Genomic DNA, 7,376 nt, shown 5'->3' with positions numbered 1-7,376 from the left:
GATGGGAACATGTCATAAGGACACAACTGCAATTTGAAGGGGCATTACTGGCCAGATCTGGGACAATTTCAGTACTAAAATAATTATACACCTTAATGAATTGTAATCCACTAAATGAATGGGAATTCAGGGGTCCACATTTATAAGTGGAGGAATGTATAATTAAAGAAAGGAGACCTCTTCCTTATAGTAAACACTGATGACCAACTGATCAATGTGGAGTGAATGTAAAATTTGGCAAATAATCATTTGAAAAACATTATGTCTACATGGAATTAGGCAAAATCATGAAGGTATGACAAATTTAAAAAAGAAATGTTTATTAGGAGTGGATATTTACATTATCTCACAGTGTCTCCCCACAGACTAATTATTAATTTCAAGGGAGAGAAGTCCATAATTGTACAGTGGAGATTTCAGCACTACTTTAATGAGGTGATCAAAACTAACATCACCAATGAAGGATAGATGGATATCATATATCTCCAAAAGTGAACTTAGAAAGATACAGTGCAGCTATGCAGTATTCCAGCTGAGAGTGCATAACGTCAACCTAATCATGAGGAAACATCAGATGAACATAAGAGAGGAACATGGGACTTAAAAATGAGGTCTTTACTCTTCAAAATGTCAGTATCATAAAAGAAAGATTGTTAGGGATGTTCAAGATTAAAGGAAACTAAAGAGAAATAGCAGATAGCACAATATCTGGCCTCGGATTGGATACTCTAATACAGGGGGGAAATGGTGTAAATGACGTTTCTAGACCAACTAACAAAATTGGAATATTGATGCTAAAATAGATCGAAGTATTATAGCAATTTAAATTTACAAAGCTGATAATTGTACTGTGATTACATAACAGAACGTATTTATTTTTCATATTCTGGGGCAATGGGCTATGTAATTTATTCTTACTTGGTTATGTGTATATATGTTTCCCCCTAAGATCTTCAAGAAGGCAAGCATGTTCACTCTCACCACTTCTATTGATCATTGTATGGCGGTTCAGATAGATTCTAGATAGGTCAGTAGGGCAAAAAAAGTAAATGAAAGCCATCCAGATTGGAAAATAAAAAAGTGGAACTTCTAAGTGAAGTTAATGCATTGCAGAGTACCAGATGAATATACTAAAATTAATTTTGTCATCTATATTAACAGCATAAGATTGGAAATTTAAATTTAAAGAAATACCATTTACAATAGCATTAAAAGATAAAGTACTTAAATCTGAAAAATATATACAAGGCCTATACATTGAATATCTGAAAACGCTGATGAAAGATTTCAAAAGAAGCTTAAGTAAATGGAGAGATACACTGCATTTATGAAATGGAACACAAAATAATGTTGAGAAGTCTAGTTGGAAAAAAATTAAAAAAATTAAAAAAAAGAAGTCAAGTTGGATTATAAATTTTATGCAGTCTCAGTCAAAATACCAGCATGATTTTTTGGGGGAGTAGAAACAGACAAGCTCATTCTGAGGTACATATAGAAATATAAATCACCCAAGAGGTGCCTGGGTGGCCCAGTCAGGTAAGCTGGTTTCCACTCAGGTCATGACCTCAGGGTCATGATATCAGGGTGGTGAGTCAGTCTCCACTCTTGGTGTCAAGTCTGCTCGAGATCCTCTCTCTTCCTGTGCTCTTCCTCCTGCTTGCATGCTCATGCTCTCTCTCCTCTCTCTAAAATAAATAAATAAGTCCTTTAAAAAATATATAAATTATCCAAATAGACAAAAACAACTTGAAAAAGAATGAATAAAGTTGGATGATAAAGACTATCTGACTTTAGGACTTATAGTAAATTACAGTAGTCCATACAGTGCGATCATGGTGTAAGGATAGACAGATTAATGGAACATAATTGAAATTACAGAAGTAGACATGCACATATGGTCAACTGATACCAAAAAAGATGCAAAGTCAATTGCATGAAGAAAAGATAGAATTCTTATATTGTGTTTGGAATAATGGAGTATTTATTTATTTATTTATTTATTGAGTATCCCTTTATTTAAAAAAATCTTGATCCATAGTTTTCGCCATATACAAAAAGAAACTCAAGATAGTTCATAGGCCTAAATAAAACACCAAAAAAGAAAATGTGAGAGAAAATATTTTTGATTTTGAGGTAGAGTTTTCTTAGATATAACACCAAAGCCCCCAAAACATCAAAGAAATAGTTGATATACAGAACATCACCAAAATTAAGAACTTTAGGCCTTTGAACAACATTGTTAAAGAAATGAAGACAGAGACCAAACATGGGGAGAAAATATTTGCAAACCACACATCTAATAAAGAACTTGTATTCAGAATACATAGAGAACTCTCAAAACTCAATAGGGATACAACAACTCAATTTAAAATAATAATGTTTGCTTTGGTGTGACATATGCTAAAATATGAACAATACAGAGTAGATTAGCATGGCTCCGGCAGTAGGAAGATGTACACATTTGTGGGGAAAAAAGCAAACAAAAGATTTGAATAGACACTTTATCAAAGAAAATGTACACACATTTTGTGTGTGTGTGTTTGGTAAAAAGCACATGAAAAGATGGCCAATATCATTAGTCACTGGAGAAATATAAATCAGAACAATTAGGTACCAGTGCACACCTATTAGAAAGTCTACAGCTAAAATATTGATAAGGTGTTAAAATGTTGATGAGGATAGACAGCTACTAAAATCCTCATATGCTGCTGGTACCAATGCGACGTGATACAACTGCTCTGGAAAACAGTTTTCAGCTCAAGAGTTAAATATACTTTCACCATAGGGTCCAGTCATTTCATTTCTAGCTGTTCACTCAATAAAAAGGAGAGCCTATAAGTATACATGTTGATGGATGTTATTTGTAATAACCCTAAACTGGGAACAGTCTCTATCTCCAACAACAGGTCAGTGGGTAACAAATTGTAGACTTTGGTATGGAATGGACTACTGCTCGGTTACGAAAATCATCAACTACGGAGCCAGTCACCAATCTTGATACATATGAAAATAATACACCGAGTGAGAGAAACTGAACTAAAAAAAGGTACATAATATATGATTTCATTTATAGGAAATTCTATAAAATGCAAATTAATCTATAATGACAGAAAAGAAATAAATGGTTTTCTGGGATGGAGGGGTGGGTGACATACGCACACACAACACCTTTAGAAATATAAAACAATAAACACACAACTGCTTATATGTTAAATTCACTATTTCCAATATTTAAAAAAAAACAAGGTTGCAGGCAATTACTAAGTAAAGTCCTCTCAATGCATAAAAGAAAATATCTCAATAAGATAAATTTTTAAGGAAAGGAATTATAGATTTGAAAGACCCTTTACAAATCAGTCATTATTAAAGAATTTCTTATTCCCTTGAAACTATTGCTGAGCCATACACCATTTTTAAAATATGGAAATTTCATAACTTTTTTCAGGGTTTTTCAGGGTTAAAACCTGGAAGTTTTTAATTAATTTGTATGCCTGGATATATGCCTGGCAAGTAACTCCTTTAAAGGAAAATGAATTTTTTTGAAATATTTTTTCTTCAAAGAAAGAAAATGCTAGATATAACAAGAATATGGCCTTAGGAAAAGAGGCATATGGTTTTAATTGCTGGGAAAGTTCACGGGAATGTATTAGTAATCACACGTCTTATATAGAAAATCACCTCCTTAAGATGCTCAATTTCACAAAAGTGCAAAAAATAGTTCTGTGGCAGGTAGCGAGATGACCCACTGAAGATGCGACAGTCTAATTCCTAGAACCTGTGAAGATGTTAAATTCCGACCCAAAAGAAATTAAAGAAGCAGATGGAATTCAGGTGACTAATCAGTGGGTTTGAAAATAGAGCGATGACCCCAGGTCATGTGCATGGGCCCAAGGTCATCACAAGGTTTCCTAAACGTGGAACAGCCTCTGCGAGGCCGGGATGTTTGTGTCAGACTAACACGAGGTAAAACAGATTCCACGGGGCATCGCTGACTTGGAAAATAGGAGGAAGCCCCCAGTGGAGTAAAATGCAGCCTCTGGAAACTGGAAAGGGCAAGGAAACACTCCTCTAAGGCCCCCGGGGAAGAATAGGGTCCGGCCGCCCCTCGACTGCAGCTCTAGGCCCACCTTGGACCCCCGATCTCCGGGACTGTCAGACGGTAAGTGTGTGGCAGCAACAGCCAACTCATGTGATCTTCATACTTTGTTCTGTTTTGGTTTAAAGATTTTCTTTATGTGACAGAGAGAGCGAGAGCGAGAGCACAAGCAGGGGGAGCGGCAGGCAGAGGCAGGCCCGACGCTGGGCGGGGAGCCCGGCGAGGGGCTCGATCCCAGGACCTGGCATCCTGACCTGAGCCGAGGCAGCGGCCTACCCTTCTGAGCCACCCGGTCGTCCCACAATCTTTATACTTTGAACTGGCATAAAAGACTCTGGCTCCGTCTCCCAGGAAATTCCCGTTCTGGGCTTTTATGTTCCACAGATGAACGTGTGGAACGACCGTTTTCCTCGAGTTGCATAATAAACCAAATATTCTCTGTGCGGTATCCACTGTGATTAAACTGGCTTACCTCAAATGAAAATTTAGGAGCAAAGAGAAAGAAGGGACAAAAGTGGTAAGTAATCAATATTACTCAAGAATCCTTTAGTTTCTTAAACAGGAGATTTATACCTTGTGCTCTTCCTTAATAGTTTTGATGGATTTTGTCGACACGGGCTCTCGTGAAGGTGGAAAGAAGTCTTGCATTTTAACGAAAATGAATCTTGCTGTCACCTCCCAACTGGACAGAGATCTGCTACGGCAAGTGCAATTTCTTGAGAACTTCTCTGCATACGTCCCTTGCAAAATATCACATTATTATTATTATCATTATTACTACTACTTACCACTAATGTTTTAATGCCTCAACTACCTATTGAGAGATACAACTTCTTTCTTTGCAGATTTTTTTATATCAAAGTAAAGAGCACATTCAAATTTATAAAATTCTCCAATTATTTTATTAAAGACTGTGATTTATTTTGGCACAGTCTATATTTTTGAAACGTTCTAAAAAACCACAGCAAGAGAAAGAAAACTATACAAACAAGGCCTTCCCCACCCACTCATCATCACCACCGAAGACTGAGTTTTTAACTGACACTCTGAATGGAAATATATTAACTTCTCATTCTTTTATCCAGAAGTCATGTCTAGTACTGCCAATGTGTAATACGTGTTCTGACCACCCTATTCCTGACCTCATATGGCACCTGTCCTCAAATGAAATGGAAGCATTTATATGGAAACTAGAAATGGTTTGTGTCATTAGGATACGACAGCCAAAGAGTGTTTTTTTGAAAAGTGTTTATTCCAAAAAAGCATGCCCTTCACTATTGTAGAATTGTCTCTTGACCTTTTTCCACTAAAAAGTTTACCAACCACTAAAAAGAAAGGATAGTTACGTAATATGATAGACACGTTCAATATCGCTACAATGGCAACCAGACTATGGCAGTGACATGTGGATGTATCAAATTAACGTGTTGTATGCCTTAAATTTGCACAATGTCACATATAAAGTATACATATTCAGTAATTCTTTTATGTAAAAGAGGACACGTTTATACTGTCTTAATACTCATTGGATATTTTATACATAGATCCAATTTACACACACATCCAAGGGAATCAACAATTTACCGACTCCTCCTGAGATTTGAGCTCAAGAAATTACTTGCCTACCGAAATACAGGTTAAAAATTTGGAATTTGGGGATGCCTGGGTGGATCCGTGGATTAATGCCTGCCTTTGGCCCAGGGCATGACCCCGGGGTCCTGGGATCGAGTCCCACGTCGGGCTCCCGGCATGGAGCCTGCTCCTCCCTCTGCCTGTGTCTCTGCCTCTCTCTGTGTGTATCTCTCATGAATAAATAAATAAAATCTTTAAAAAAAATTGGAATTTACTTTGTATAGAAAACCAGTTGGTCTAGGCAAACTGGACCTGGTGATTAATTTTTATTATACTTTTTCAAAGATGATGAGAATTAAAGAACATTTCTGTGTTTTCTCTTGATTTGATGATGATATCTAGTGTCTGAAGCCTCTCACTGCCATTCTCTTATCCTTTATTATCATATTTACTTTATTATCCTTATTATGAAATCAGTGTAATGAGATTTTAATGAGTTTGGTTAAACTTTCTCATTCTAGTCTGATCCACGTAGCCATAGTGGATAATGTGTAAAGTCCCATTTAATACCTTCTACATGTTGTAGCTTCCATGAGCTATAATGAAGAATTCTAAGATAAAATTAGATTGGAGAAAAGCAGAGTCTGTGTACCTAAACCAATGAATATGAGAATAAATTAAATGCAATTATTCAGTTAAAAAAAAGTATGGTACCAGAGATTGAGGTTGATGTTGGAAAGAATTTACATGTATTATCAAATATCAGCCACTTTTCCTACATCAATCCATTTCTTCCCCATGTCAATAAAATACATTCATTTTTTTTTCTTTTCTAGCTCTAATTCCATTTGAGTGCTAGCTAGCCTCCTATCTTTAAGTTTTCCATGAATAAAGGGAAAGATGAAAAGAAAGAGTTAACTTTAGTTGGGGGAAAGATAATTCAGTTCAAAGTTAGAAAGGAAAATATAATAATCAAGTAACTGGCAGTGGTCCACAGGAAAAGATTGTTCATGAGCCGGCAGGCAGGCCTGGAACACTTAAGAGATGGAAGCTGTGGGTGGAAAGTCACTGCCTACATGAAATAAAGTGGGTTTTGGCACCGCTTTAAACTCGATGTCGAATTCTCTGTCTGAACCCTTTTGTCTTCCCAGACAGTCAGTCTCACCGAGGGAAGGGGGGCAGGGAAGCCGGGCGCAGCGATGTCCTTGGGAAGTGCCGGCTCCCTGGAGGGACTGTTGGAGACCCAGCTGAGTCTCATCACAGTCGTGGAAAAAAGCCCTCAGTCAATGGTCTGATCCTGGGAACATATTCCCCAGAGAATCAAAACGGCTCTGCACCAACAGACGCACTTTGTCACGTGTATTTTGTGTTAGGATACTTCAGGGCTCTAAAAATCCATACTTTTTAAGTCATATTTTGTCAAGGTCAATATGCACTCCACTTACTGTCGAAATCGTATTGAGAAAATACTATTAACAAGTTGGTATTTGTCGACTTCTTATCACTGGAAACCAGTGAATCATAGATGGAATTTCTTAAGGCCAAAGGACATTGGAAACTTTAGGCCTTATCTAGGGGCTAACTCCTTAGAAAATGGTTTACTGGATCATGCTTAATAATATCTCAGGAAATAGGAGAACTAGGCCATATTTTATAAAACGTTGCCTTTATTTTAGAATAAAATGCAAATATTTATTTCCTTTAACTT

At 36.8% G+C, this 7,376-nt stretch overlaps 1 non-coding gene across 1 annotated transcript; it reads left to right on the top strand.

Annotated features, from left to right (window-relative positions):
* The first annotated feature begins 2,378 nt into the window (after window positions 1-2,378).
* Window positions 2,379-2,490, top strand: LOC112668309 (U6 spliceosomal RNA). The gene has a single exon (XR_003141641.1). It is a non-coding gene; the product is annotated as a U6 spliceosomal RNA (small nuclear RNA).
* Window positions 2,491-7,376: the final 4,886 nt, after the last annotated feature.

Source organism: Canis lupus, chromosome 36 (genome assembly GCF_003254725.2).
Source record: "Canis lupus dingo isolate Sandy chromosome 36, ASM325472v2, whole genome shotgun sequence".
NCBI classification, from domain to species: domain Eukaryota; kingdom Metazoa; phylum Chordata; class Mammalia; order Carnivora; family Canidae; genus Canis; species Canis lupus.
Note: the sequence above shows the minus strand (reverse complement) of the source record. Positions and strands in the feature narration are given on the sequence as shown.